This window comes from Magnolia sinica, chromosome 6, assembly GCF_029962835.1.
Source record: "Magnolia sinica isolate HGM2019 chromosome 6, MsV1, whole genome shotgun sequence".
Classification (NCBI taxonomy): domain Eukaryota; kingdom Viridiplantae; phylum Streptophyta; class Magnoliopsida; order Magnoliales; family Magnoliaceae; genus Magnolia; species Magnolia sinica.
The window spans coordinates 97,588,847-97,604,466 of NC_080578.1; the positions used below are offsets into that span (position 1 = coordinate 97,588,847).

Sequence of the window (15,620 nt, forward strand, 5' to 3'; positions counted from 1 at the left end):
TAGTGCAGTACAGTTGCACAAACGAAACTTTACACCTCCTCTCTCTCTCTCTCAACATAGAAATACATATCTCTTTCTACAAATAGAAATACATCTCTCTCAACATAGAAATACATATCTCTCTCCACGTAGAAATACATCTCCCTCTCTCTCCACATGGAAAACCACCTTGTTGTTAGCTTTTTACAACCTCGATCAGCTTTAGAATATTAAAATACATCAAAGAGGCACATGCCCCCTCTCCTTCTCGTTATTTTCAGAGCTCTTTTCCACAGAGAATAAGCCTGTAAAAAGCCTCTCTCTCTCTCTCTCTCTCTCATAAATACAAAGAAAAAAGGCCACAGCAGAAGAAGACAACATAACCTCCTACAGCTTTTCCCTATTTTATCACCCAAATGACCTGTCCCTCATATCCTTAATTTCCACTTCCCATTCCCAACCAACCCATTCAATACTATACATACTGATGCTATCATTTGCATATTATACTTACTTACCAACCAATCCATCTCCTTAATGTAGTCCACTCATGGGAGATCCAGACCGTTCATCATCTGGGTCATGCAACAGATGGTCCTTACCTTGACTGCAGCAATGATCTTGACCACCCATAGAAGGAAACTTTTTGTGTGATTGCAACTTGCAATTAGATGAATCCAACAAACGGTTTAAATTCGATTGCAAATGACACACCAATTTGTAGACCATGTAAAATTGCCATGACCCATCCACTATATGGCCGGATAGATGAATGATGCGGATCTTTCACATGTGTTCCAGGTCTATGAAGAGAGAAAGCTTGATAATTAGTTACAAGTGATAGCACCGGATCCTTTTCCAAACATTACATAGGAGCAGAAGGCACCTTTCAACCTTGGGGCCTTGATTGTGGAATTATGAGAGAGAGAGAGAGAGAGAGAGAGAGAGAGAGAGAGAGAGAGAGAGAGAGAGAGAGAGAGAGAGGAGGAGGAGGAGGAGGAGGAGGAGGAGAAGTCAAGGAAGGTAGGTGTTTGGAATGAGGTTTGATCCAAGATCTTCTTATGTTTGCATCGATTTCTTTTCTTCTCTTATTCAAATTTATTATTGAATTTTCTATCGTGAGTATTTTATCATACTTTCACGCAAAGATCTCGGACCAGGCTTCATTCCTTACACCAAGCTTTCCATCAGAACAAAAGCCAGATAAGTTCTTTACATGTGGATCTCGGTTACACCGAATTTCCCAAATCAAACAAAACCAATCTAGTCTCTCGATCCATTTCTACATGAAGCTTGTTCAAAATCCCATATGATTATTTTAGTTGCACACCAAGATATCTACCAAAATAAATAGCAACCATACCATTATTTATTTATTTATTTATTTTTTTGCATTTATTAAAAATTATTCATGCCATCTATTTCCATATTTAAGTACCATCAAAGGCACTTGATGATTATGTAAGTATATATACGTAGATTATTAGGGTTATATTGATAGTATCACCAAACCCATGAACTAGGGTTTCTGAAAAATATCGAGCTCGTTGGAAGAATTGATATACTAGCTTGTGGGCTTTTTGAATTTAGTCATGCTCTTAGAGAAGCTGGCCTTAATATGGATTTTCTTGCGAAGGGGGAAGTCTTTCGAAACAATCTAGTGGTGGGGTTTCATTAATTATCCGTTGCGTCAATGGATCTTTGCATGTGCCTTAGTTTTTTATAAAAGAAAAGAAGAAGATCAAGAAGAAGATGATAGCAAGTAAAATGTAGTCTTTCAGCTATGTTTGGATGTTCCATCAAATTGGAACTGAGATATATTTTGGAGCTTTTTGTGCACATCTCAATTGTTGTTTGGGGATGTAAAATCAGAAAATGAGACCCCAACTACTAAGCCTACCGCGTTGGCTTGGAAATCCTGCTAATCATGATTTTGGTGGTGCATCCAAACACAGGAACAATTTAGAAATCATGGTAGAATAGGTTAGTAGGGATTTTATTTTCCTTCATTTTCTTACAATTTAGATAGGTAGTTAATATCTTTTAAATTACATTTTATATGTTTCTCTAAATCAATACATGTTCTTTTGATCTTCCACAAGAAGTTGAAATGATTTTATTTTTTTCTAGTTCTCAATCCTTTTGGTTGGATATTAATTTGTTTGGATCACCACATGGAAATTTTAGCTAGTAGCATGTTTTTTCTCCTTGATTACGAGTGATTATATCTGTATGTGGTATGTTTTCACTTAGTTAAGGTCTAATGCAAGGATTAAATAGTAGTGAAGTGTTGGGTTTTGGGCGTGTTGGAATCGGTGGCCCTGATCAGAATGGATAGGATTAGCCAGATTGGTTTTGTTTTAATTGGGTGGTGAAATGTGACTGATCAGAAAAAGGTCTAATTTAATTAGCACATTTTAATCTTCGGCCTGGTGTGGTTTGATAAACCAAAAGTCTTGCCTTTTCAGATTACAATAGTTTCAGATTGAAATTTCTCAAAAAAGATTGTGATTATCCTCCTTTCCAAACAGGCCCTTAGTAGCATTCAAACAACTTAGAAAGCATAAATGCACATTTTAATTTCTCAGTCTTATTTGTACTTTAGCAACATGTCACTTTTCTTTGATTGTTCTAAATGCCCATTTTATTTTAAGAACTAAAATAGGTTTTTAGGGTTTCTTTGGTCACTCTAGAAAGTTCGCACTTAGGGTTCGAACCATCTAGGGTATATTTTGTGGAAGTTTAGGGTGCTTATACCTTTTTTAGATATCAAGCACCATATGTCTGTGCACCTGGAACACGTGTATGAGATGTGGACGGTTCATCTGGTAGGTCCAACCTCTGACAGGACATGCTCCAAAATTGAAACTGTCTGAATGGTCCTAGCTGCAGATTTGGGGGACTTTAGTCGTTTTATGTTGACTGTTGATCGGACATTTTGTTACCACCCTTTCAAAATCAATAAAAAAAAAAAAACCTCCACTTAAGTGTAATTTTTGTGGCTCAGTACTCATCCATCCATATGGTGGGACGCAACAGATGAATGGTACATATGTGCCACACGTTCTGAGTCCAGTACAAGTGATAGCACTAAACCTTTTCTCAATTATTATCTTTGATTATCGTATTCTATCAACTATTATCACATGCTTTTGGAATGCTCTTTTATTTGTTATCCAACACTCAATCTATGCACACACGCCAAACACATGCAAGTTCTGAATTGTTCATCTATTCTAACCTACCAAGCAATACCGACAATCATAGGCATTGGTTGGAGGGGTTTTATCATTGAATGTTGATAGTTGGTTGGAGTTTTCCTAACTACCCATTTGTAATCATCAGAGTCCTCTAATCAGTGGACACTGTAAATGAAAAGTCATGAAATCACCACGTGGGACATGGATGTTTATCGTTTTGTATCTAGCTTTACTGGATCTTTCTTTTCATAGGCCAAAATCTAATGAACTCTAATTTCTGTTAATTAAAAAAAAAAAAAAAAAAACATAGTTCAAAAATCCCTTGAAACTCTATTCGACTCGAGTCGATATATATAGCTGGTTCGGATACCTGATTTCTAGAGTTCTAACTTTTTCATCATTAGTGTTAAAAAGCCCACCATCCAAATAGGTTTCATTGTGATTTGGCTCAAAATATCACCGACCTGAGTTGACTCAACTAAGTTTCAGTCGAGTTTTAGAACCATGCAGTGAAGTCACATGGCAGGTATTTGTCACTCTAATTGCAATTATTGATAGTATTCAACTTCGGCTTTGTATCTGAGCTTCCCATTCGAGGCAGTCCCATTTGGGGGTATTTCAGTAGCCAATAAATAAAGAAGAGGGTTGGAAAGCCTTTTTTAACCCTAATTTCTTGTGAGTAACATGGTATCAGAGCTGAACTAACCCTACTTCTTCTCCCCATCTCCTTTCATGCTTCTTTATTAGAGTTGGGCTTAGGCCAAAGCCTACAAACAAAACCCAAGTTGAATACTAACTAGCAATATTATTATTTTTTTCTTTTTTATTTTTTAATTAGCAATATTTACTTTAGCTTAAAGTAGTTTGAGTTCGATGGTGCATCCAAATATATCCCGATTGTTTGGATTGTGAATTACTCATAATGATGATTATTTTATATGACTTTAATATTAAATCAATACACACACACACACACACACACACTTTGATGTATCTATGTTTCGATAGGAGATTTTATTTTAAATTTGTATTGATTACAAATTCATTTAATTATTCTTAATAATGATTATTTTACATGACTTTAATATCAAATTAGAAGAAAAAAAATACTGATGCGCATGTTTGGATAGGAGATTTTACTGTAAACTTATAGTGATTAAAAAAATCATTTACCTATATTCTATTCCATTTTCATTATACTGCAAAATTACGTGTTTAAACGAACGTTGTAAAATTATAATGATAACACTTTTATAGTACATTATTATTATAATTTGCAATCCAAACCTTAGTGTTCCTCCATTCCTCTTCATTAAGCTAAATGTTTATGATTCGATGCGCTCATGCTTCCAAACGCACTATTAGACATAAAGGTGTATTTTTAGCAACAATTATGCTTAATTTGCACTTAAGGTGTTTGCTTGCAGCCATCTATAAGGCACATTATCTACATGCCACCCCCATGGCAGACAGATGCAATAGCTAGCCAAGGCGTCCATCGAGAAGGTATGACTGTGTAGATGTTTTCATTGTTTATCATGGTGGGCCAGTATGTTACAAACAGAAGGATGGTTTAGAAGACACCAGACCAAGATTTTTCAACCGTACAGTTGTTCCACAACTATGGCCCGCCTGATTGGTGGAACGACCAGATTCTTGGGCCAGCAAATCCACACAATGGCGCCCTTTGATGGATGGCTTAGATCTCGGACGTATGTGATGTACTGGCACAAATACTGAACTGTACGTAAGCAGTTTTCATCCCCGACGTACTACAATATCATATGTCAGGACTTTCACCTTTGAATCCGGGTCACCTTCCAATTATCCAAACCGTTTAAATGGCGAGTCTTACTTTGTGTGGTGGAATTAAATCCAAAGTCCCATTTCGACTATTTCAACCCTTTCATTATTAGGCTCCTTTGCTATGAACATGAACGGTCACCATAACTTTTGTGTAATGAAAAGGGCTGAAATATTAGATTGGTAAATGATTTCAGGAATCCCTTTTTTTTTCTTTTTTTTGTTTATTTATTTATTTATATTTATTATTATTATTTTTTCTGGGTTAGCTTGTTAGTACACACCCATATCAGTACACACACTACATGTTAGCCACCCCCACTAGGGATCCATTCCAAGACCTCAAGTGTTGAAACGAGGTATCTCCACTCAGTCTGCCAGTTGAGCTATGGATCTGGGTGTGATTTCAGGAATCCCTCACTCAAGGGGAAGCCTATCAAATAAACGGTCAGGATCGCTGAAATAAAATAAATCCAACAGCTAGAATCCCGATGTATCTTATTGTTATTTGTCTCGATGTAATCGAGCAAACCTTGTTGTCTTATTTGCGCGTGAGCGCTTAACAAAAAAGTTCCCTTTGTTTAGGACATCTTAACGGCATATTTGGGAATGAACGCTCACATACAACGCTTGAACACAGAAGCATTAACGTACGGTGCTTCTTTTCCCATTAAAATATCTTTTTTTTATAAAATCCTCTCCGTTAAATTAGTGGTCCACACCTCAAAAATAACTAAACTAGAAAATCAGAGTGCTCTTTTTGGACGGAGTACACCTTAGAAATACATGAACAGCCAGTTGTCCAAATTAATGTACGTGTTTGACCCACTTAAGGAATGGACAATTATATTTCCACGTCATCTTCACTGTGTTTGGTACATTTTAACGTCTCTGATTTTGCACCAAAGTGACAAATTAGCAGAAAAAAGACGTTGTATGTTACAGTTTCCATGCAACGTTGTATGAGCATTTGTCGTACTTCGGTCTAATATAATGCTGTGTTGCATCAAAGCACCATGCATGGCCCGGGTCCCACCTTTTGGATGGCACACGTGTGAGAGATCTGACTATTACTAAGTAATGCGCACTGTCAACATTCACTAAACCAAAATTCAGGTTAGTACACGTGTCGATTAAGCCTCATATGTTTGTTGAATTTGGACCGTTGCACTCTTTTGCCAAGCGTCCATTTTTCAAATACCATTGTGAAATTCCTGATAGCTAGTCCAATAATTATTTTTGGTCCAGGTATGTTCGAAGTGTTTCATATCTCATGAATGGCTCTGATTGATGAGATCCACACCATCCAATGTAGGAACCCGGACCACAGTGTTTGGTGATGCAAAGGCCCTGCATTCTATAGAAGATCGTTACACGTCCCTACGTATACGTAACTCCATGTGACGAGAAATTTACAACTGTACCACCCATTTATGGCCCATTTACATTTGTAAACCCACTTCTTTTTACCTTCCAAGAATAATTCCCATACGTACGGACGGCTTCCCAAAAGTCGAAAATGCCCCTGCTTTTACTTCCGCAAGAGGATCGGCCGCTGACGCTCCTCGAACTCCGAGTTGTACGAACGGTTCAAAAGATATCAAAGTTACATGGGCCCCACAGTTATGTATTTATTATATCCACAACGTTCATCCATATTTCGAGATCATTTCGGAGCATTATCAAAAAAAAAAAAATCATACCCAAAGATCAACTGGACCACACCACAAAGAGTAGTGGTGAAAATTCACCGTTAAAAATATTGTAGGGCCCACCATAACATTTATTTTCCATCTAATCTATTCATAAGGTCACAAATACATAGATGAAGAGGAAAAGCAAATTTCATAATGATCCAAAACTTCTGCAACCCTGAAAGGGTTTCAATGGTAGACGTTCAATCCTCCACCGCCTTTTACAGTGTGGTCCACTTGATAGCTAAATCTGTCTTATTTTTCGTCTCAGGACTTAATACGAGTTCATAAAATAGATGGATGGTTTGGATATAACACATACCTCATGAAAGGACCCACAAAGGTGGTGGGGATAACAAAAGGAAAAAAAAAGTTGGAACATATGGCTACGGATTATAACTGTAGCCATAACCGCAGCCCATGCCTTTTCGATATGTCCCTTCCTATGTATAGAAGGTCTTTCGATTGATCGAAAAAGGTCTGGAACTGTCCAGCAAGTTTGCCTAAAAAATCCTATAATTTTCGATACATATCGAATTGTATTCGATTATATCAAAGTGTTAGCTACGGATTATAGCCGTAGCCATAATTTAATTCCGCAAAAGTCTATACAATTTTATTTTATTTTATTTTATACATGGAGAACTTTATTCTACCTACAATTTTCTCTAGTAAATATTTATATAAATATGTATATATAAGCATATAAAATTTTTTTCTCTCTTTTTTTCATTTATTTCTTTATTCATTTAACAAGAATATCTTCTAAACCAAAATTAGTTACTTGACGTACCATCTATGATTTTGGGGTAGGAGAAGCTACTTTAGCCAACTAACCTTGTTATTTTCCAAGATTCCATCAGGTTGATGGTCAAAAATCCATTTCATTCACTTTGTGAACAATTTCAATTAGCTTGTGGTCAATTTCATTTACTTTGCGATCAATTCTATGCATTTTATAGTCAATCCCGACGATTCCCCTTCACTTCACGGTCAATTTCATGCATTTCACGGTCATTTCTGGCAATTTTGTTTAGATTCATGGTCATTTCCATGCACTTCACGGTCAATTCCCTTTACTTCACGGTCATTTCCATGCATTTCATGGTCATTTTCGACGATTCCGTTTAGATTCACGGTCATTTCCATGCACTTCACGGTCAATTCGCCTCACTTCACAGTCATTTCCACACATTTCACAGTCAATTCTCTTCACTTCACGGTCATTTCCATGCACTTCAAGGTCATTTTCGGCAATTCCGTTTAGATTCACGGTCATTTCCATGCATTTCACGATTAATTCGCTTCACTTCACAGTCATTTCCATGCATTTCATGGTCATTTTCAGCGATTCCGTTTAGATTCATGGTCATTTCCAAGCACTTCATGGTCAATTCTCTTCACTTCACGGTCATATCCACGCATTTCACGGTCAATTCGCTTCACTTCACGGTCATTTCGATGCATTTCATGGTCATTTTCGGTGATTCCGTTTAGATTCACGGTCGTTTCCATGCATTTCGCGGTCAATTCCATTCACTTCACGGTCATTTCCACGCATTTCACGGTCAATTCGCTTCACTTCACAGTCATTTCCATGCATTTCACGGTCATTTTCGGTGATTTCGTTTAGATTCACAGTCATTTCCAAGCACTTCACGGCCAATTTGCTTCACCTCACGGTCATTTACATGCATTTCATGGTCATTTCCAGTGATTCCGTTTAGATTCACTGTCATTTCCATGCACTTCATGGTCAATTCCCTTCACTTCATGGTCATTTCAATGCATTTCACGGTCATTTCGCTTCACTTCACGGTCATTTCCATGCATTTCACGGTCATTTTTGGCGATTCCGTTTTGATTCACGGTCATTTCCAAGCACTTCACAGTTAATTCCCTTCACTTCACGGTCATTTCCACGCATTTCACGGTCAATTTGCTTATCTTCACGGTCATTTCCATGCATTTTACGGTCATTTCCGGCGATTCCGTTTAGATTCACGGTCATTTCCATGCACTTCACGGTCAATTCCATTCACTTCATGGTCATTTCCACGCATTTCACGGTCAATTCGCTTCAGTTCACGGTCATTTCCATGCATTTCACGGTCATTTTCTGCGATTCCATTTAGATTCATTGTCATTTCCATGCACTTCACGGTCAATTCCATTCACTTCATGGTCATTTCCACGCATTTCACGGTCAATTCGCTTCACTTCACGGTCATTTCCATGCATTTCACGGTCACTTTCGGCGATTTCGTTTAGATTCACGGTCATTTCTGGCGATTCTGTGAAGTGAAGCGAATTGACCGTGGAATGCGTGGAAATGACCGCGAAGTAAAGGGAATTGACCGTGAAGTGCATGGAAATGACCATGAATCTAAATGGAATTGCCGAAAATGACGTGAGATGCATGGAAATGACCGTGAAGTGAAGCGAATTGACCGTGAAATGTGTAGAAATGACCGTGAAGTGAATGGAATTGACCGTGAATCTAAACGGAATCGCCGGAAATGATCGTGAAATACATGGAAATGACCGTGAAATGAAGCGAATTGACCGTGAAATGCGTGAAAATGACCATGAAGTGAAGTGAATTGACCGTGAAGTGCTTGGAAATGACCGTGAATCTAAACAAAATTGCCGGAAATGACCGTAAAATGCATGGAAATGACCGTGAAGTGAAGCGAATTGACCGTGAAATGCATGGAAATGACTGTGAAGTGAAGCGAATTGACCATGAAGTGCTTGGAAATGACCGTGAATCTAAATGGAATCGTCGGAAATGACTGTGAAGTGAAGGGAATTGACCATGAAATGCATGAAAATGACTGTGAATCAAAACGGAATCGCCGGGATTGACTTAACCATGAAATGCATGGAAATGACCGTGAAGGGACGGGAATTGACCGTGAAATGCTTGGAAATGACCGTAAAGTGAAGGGAATTGACCGTGAATCAAAACGGAATCGCCGGGATTAACCGTGAAATGCATGGAAATGACCGTGAAGGGAAGGGAATTGACCGTGAAATGCATGGAAATAACCGTGAAGTGAAGGGAATTGACCATGAAATGCATGGAAATAACTGTGAATTAAAACGGAATCATCGGGATTGACCGTGAAATGCATGGAAATGATCGTGAAGTGAAGCGAATTGACTGTGAAATGTATGAAAATGACTGTGAAGTGAAGGGAATTGACCGTGAAATGCATGAAATGACCGTGAATCAAAACGGAATCGTCGGGATTGACCGTGAATTGCATGAAAATGACTGTGAAGTGAAACGAATTGACCGTGAAATGCATGGAAATGACCGTGAATCAAAACGGAATCGCCGGGATCGACCGTGAAATGCATGAAAATGACCGTGAATCAAAATGGAATCGCCAGGATTGACCGTGAAATGCATGGAAATGACCATGAAGTGTACGGAAATGATTGTGAAATGCAAGGAAATGTAACGTCTCGGAAAAATCTGTATAAAGACCCAAGTATCACCTCTGGCAGAAATCACTCAGGACCAAATCTTTTAAGAAATTAGACGAGAATTAGCTAGTGTTACACTATAGTACCTGTAAAATTAACACTAATCACTTTAAATATGATCTGCAGGACCCAAAATGTGTATAATCATTAACGCTACATTACCTTAAAACTTAGGATCTACCTCAAAACCCAGTTACTCTTGGGAGCACTTTGAAACTCCGTATCAGACCTGGACCGCACATCGAAAGTCCGACTACCGCGAAATTAAACGATTATGACCGCATTACTGGACTTGACAACCATCTTGGAAATCAAGTCCTAACAGTACCCAAAAACGCACAACTTGAGCCCGAAGCGAAGCATGTGAGAAATGCGAATATCTTTAGAAAACGAACTGAAACTTAAGTGAATTGAGTCGTTTACTTGTAGGCCAAATCTAAGGATTCTGACCGTTGGAATCTGACCCAATTACACCATCAGATCAGAGAAAATTTTCAACACATGTCAGTGCACTTGTGGCCCTGATCGAGTACCGGTGACCGTTGAATTGAAACTGGTCCGCCACGGTCGATCTGTAAATCCGATCGGACCGAAAACTCAGCTTGACCTAGATCCAATGTTAGGGAGCTTAAGTCTAACCGCCCGCAGAAAAGGGGCCTCCAGAGCAACTCCATTGGACTGAAACAGACGCCTTTTGGATATAACCTAAGTATACCTTGGCCCTGGGGCCATTTCCATCAGTCCTGGGCCTATATAAGGGTCTTAAACCCTCTCTCTCCCTTTACATACGAATTTCTAACCCTAGGTGAGAGAAGAGAAAAGAAAGAGAAGGAAAGAGAGAGAAAGTGAGAGAGAGGGTTGGCATTTGTTCCGAGGATTCAATCCCGCCGCTCCACTTGCTTAACCACCCTTCTCGTATCGCTATTTTGGTGTGATGACCCGAAAAATTTCGTGCCAAGACCCGAATACTACCTCTATTTTCTTTAGAAGTTATTTGTGGGTTAATTAGCGCTAAACTCGATTGCTTGTGAAATTAGCATCAATCACTTTAAATTTGATCTGTAGGACTCAAAACCTGTAGAATCGTTAGCGCTATGTTACTCTGAAATCTGGGATTCAACGCTAAATCCAGTTGCTCTTGAAAATTTTTAGAAGTTTTAGATTGGACCTGGACCGAGCGTCGAAAGTCCGATAGCGATGATCTTAGACAGTTATGGTCACCATGTTGGACTTGACCATCATCTCAAAAATCAAGTCTAGATGATGTCCTGGGTCGATTTGATTGAGTCCGGAGTGGAGAGTGTGAGAACGTTGAGAAATTAAATATGATTTTATGAAATCTGAGTTGTGTCACTTGCGCGACGATTTTAAGCAATCTGACTGTTGGATTCTGACCCAATTTCACCCTCGGATCAAGGAAGATGGCCCAGGCATGTCATAATGCTTGTGGACCTGATCGAGTTTCGGTAACTCTGATCGGTACGAAAACTCAGCCTGACCTATATCCATGGTCAGTGAGCTTAAGTCCGACCGCACGTGGAGAAAAGACCACCGGAAGCGCTCCATTGGATCAAGAGAGGCCCGATTTGGTTATAACCTAAGTATACCTTGGCCCTGGAGCTGTTTTCATCTATTTTAGGCCTATATAAAGACCTTAAAACCCTCACTCTCTTTCCCATACGAATTTCCTAACCCTAGCTAAGAAAGAGAGAGGAAAAGAGAGAGAAAGTGAGAGAGAAGTTGGTGAATCATCTTAAGATTCTTTCCTGTTACTCTATATCCTTAAACCATCACTTTTGAATCGTTATTTCGGCGATTCTAAGTTCCTTCTTGGGTAAGTTAATCTAACCCTAATCTGTTTAGAGTTTCGAATAGTCTATGTGTTGATGTAGCTCATTTCTATTCTTGCCTTAGGTTATCTAGTCGCCGTTGACGAAGACATATCGTCTGAATCAGTTCGGTGTGCTTTTTCTGGTTTAAGGTGTGGACTACATTCGTATAGTTATGAAAATAGTGAAATTATGGTTTATTCTTGATTGATTGGGTGCAATTTCACATGCCAAATGCTATGTTATTCTGCGTTCCTGATACGTGCGTGTATCATGATTATTGATTGTAAATGTATAATCGTTGTATACGTGGCATCTCATGGGCACATGAACATGTGTTTTAACTAAGTTATTGCATGTATGTACTTGTGCATTTAAGTGTTCAACTTCTTGGCATAAAATGGAATGAGGAACTACTTGCGTGTATTCCAAATACATGTAATGTTGAACTATGTAGTCTAAGTGTTTGTAGATAGGATTCTCAATGATCTTAACTATGTGTAATATATTATTCCTATTATGTATCGGGCGTATTCTCTACTGCTCATATTGGTTGAAATGTATGATACCTACATGCAAGTGCACATTCTATTGTTCGTTGAAATGCTCAAGTATGAGACTTATATTTAAGTTGGTTGCTACATCTACATGTTTTGAATTGTTGTTCCATTAATACGTATTCATATTGTATTTGGAGTGTGTTTGGGACTATGAAATAGTAAGCTTTGAGTACCTTGAGTTCGTGGCTGAGGTTGCTTTCGCCACGAAGGACGTGATTTGACGAACCCGAGTCGTATTAGAGTTGTCGGCAGTGGTTTGGCCACACAGAGTGTTTGCGCACTCTATGTCGTTCAACCCAACGTGCACTCATGCTAGTCGAGTTCGTCAAGTAACCCGATTATCCGATGTATGTTCACCATGTATGGACGCTATTGTTTGAATCTAGGGTACCAAACTTACCGATGAAATCTCGTTAACCATTGTACCTTGATCCGCTAAGACTCATGAGCCGGACATGGTGGTATGGGACACTGTGGTCGAGCTGTCGGCCTACGCTGGGGTGACGAGCTTCCCCGTAGTGACCAGTGGGCACACCAGACTCGTGAGCCGATTATGGTGGTATGAGACACTATATTCGTGCTGTCGGCTTACATTGATTGGTGAAGAGCCCTTTGTAGTGACCTCGAGCATACCTTGATACTGCATTAAGGCGACGAGCCTTAGAATAGTAAAGAAGGTATGATAGGCGTGCATTGATTGGTGACGAGCCCTTTGCAGTGACCTAGAACCATATGATCGTATGAGATGGCCTAGGACTGACGACCCTAGAATGGATCACTATGTGGAAATTGATATGAGGAAGGTACCTTAGTTTCCTAATCCTGCTGTATGAAAAGGACTAATAACAACTTGGTAATCATGTTCATGTACCGCATTGCATGTGCGTGGAAGTTGTTGGCACTGCAGGAAGTTGTCACGCGTAACGTAAGTTGAAGACGCTGAGGGAGTGCAGGCAAGGGCATGCATCATTTATACATATATTCTTGCATTAACAAGAGTACTTTAGAGTTGTTTAATTGTATTGCCTTATTATTACTGCATGATTAATTTGATATCATATTAACTTTTACGGTATTGTTCCACTAAGTTGATCACTCACTCCCACGTTCTGGGGCGGTGTTTCAAAACTAACTAGACTCTGTCTTAGATGTAGATGTTGACGCGACCCCTGAGGTAGAGCAGGAGTTCGAGGATGATGAGGCCGCGTTTTCTTTTTTGCAGTTCTCAGGCGGGTTCATGTGAGCCATGTCCTGATATGCGGGGATTCTAGGTTTTCTTTTGGAATAGATGATTTCATTTTGATTCTTATATTTTTGAAAGCAATACTTGTAAGTATGACCTGACATGTATACGTATTTCAGGGATTGCACATGTACACATATGTTTCTTTAAGTCTTCCGCTTGCGTCTTTCACTTATCCCTGAATTATGTTTGCAGTTTGGCTTAATCTATTCCATGTTTTATGTACTCTTACAGACAACATACATCCATCATTAAATATGTTACATAAGTGATGTTTTGAAACTCGGGAGCGAAGTTATGCTCGACCCCCGAATTTCAAGGCGTTACATCTGGTGATTCCGATTTCGGGAATTGACCGTGAAATGCATGGAAATGACCGTGAATCAAAACGAAATCATGGGGATTGACCGTGAAATGCATGGAATTGACCATGAAATGAAGGGAATTGACCGTGAAGTGAAGGGAATTGACCGTGAAATGCATGGAATTGACCGTGAAGTGAAGGGGAATCACCGGGATTGACCGTGAAATGCATGGAATTGATTGCGAAGTAAATGAAATGAATGAAATTGACCGCGAACTGATTGAAATTGACCGCGAAGTGAATGAAATGGATTTTCGACAATCAACCTAATGGAATCTTGAAAAATAACCAAGTTAGTTGGCTAAAGTAACTTCTCCTACCCCAAAATCATATAGGGTACGTCAAGTAACTAAATTTGGTTTAGAAGATATTCTTGTTAAATGAATAAAGATAGAAATGAAAAAAAGAGAAAAAATATTTATATGCTTATATATACATATTTATATAAACATGTATTAGAGAAAATTATAGGTAGAATAAAGTTCTCCATGTAAAAAAATAAAAAAAAATAATAAATAAAATTTTTTTTGTAGGGATTGGCACGGACTACAGCTATGGCTACGGTTATAATCTGTAGCTATAGGTAGAATGAACTTCATACATATCGAATGCTCTTCGATATGTATCGAAAATTGCAGAATTTTTGAGGCAAACTTGCTGGACAGTTCTTGGCCTTTTTCGATCATATCGAAAGACCTTCGATATATCGATGTACATATCAAAAGACCTTCGATACATATCAAAGGACATATCGAAAAAACAGGGGCAGTGGCTATGGCTATGGTTTTTATTCGTAGCTATAGAAAATCCTGTAGCCATAAGTTCCTGGTTTTTTTTTTTAATTTTTTTTTTTTTTTGCTGTTGTAATCCCCACTGTTTTTTGTGGGTCCTATTATGAGGTATGTGTTATATCTAAACCGTCCATATATTTGGCGAACTCGTATTAATGCTTGAGATGAAAAATGAGACAGATCTAGCTATCAAGTGGACCGCACTATAAAAGGTAGTGGAGGATTGAACGTCTACCATTGAAACCCTTTCAGGGGTCATGAAAGTTTTGGATCATTATGAAAGTTGTTTTTCCTCTTCATCCAGGCCTTTGTGACCTTATGAATAGATTGGATGGAAAATAAATGTTATGGTCGACCCTACAAAATTTTTAACGGTGAAAATCAATTTTCCTGCTGCTCTTTGTAGTGTGGTCCAATTGATCTTGGATACGATTCTTTTTTTTTATTTTTTTTATAATGCTCTGAAATGATCTCGAAATATGGATGGACATTGTGGATATAATAAATACATAACTATGGGGCCCATGTAACTTTGATCTCTTTTGAACCGTTCGTACAACTCAGAGTTCGAGGAGCATCAGCGCTCGTCTTCGAGCACCACCGATCCGCTTGAAGGAAAAAGTAGGGGCATTGTCGACCTTTGGTAAGCCGTCCGTACATTT

The 15,620-nt window shown here is 38.7% G+C and overlaps 1 long non-coding RNA gene across 1 annotated transcript; it reads left to right on the plus strand.

The window, feature by feature from the left end:
* Positions 1 to 368: 368 nt before the first annotated feature.
* On the plus strand, positions 369 to 5,170 carry LOC131249195 (uncharacterized). Its single transcript, XR_009172705.1, has 2 exons — positions 369 to 4,685; positions 4,790 to 5,170. It is a non-coding gene; the product is annotated as an uncharacterized LOC131249195 (long non-coding RNA).
* Positions 5,171 to 15,620: the final 10,450 nt, after the last annotated feature.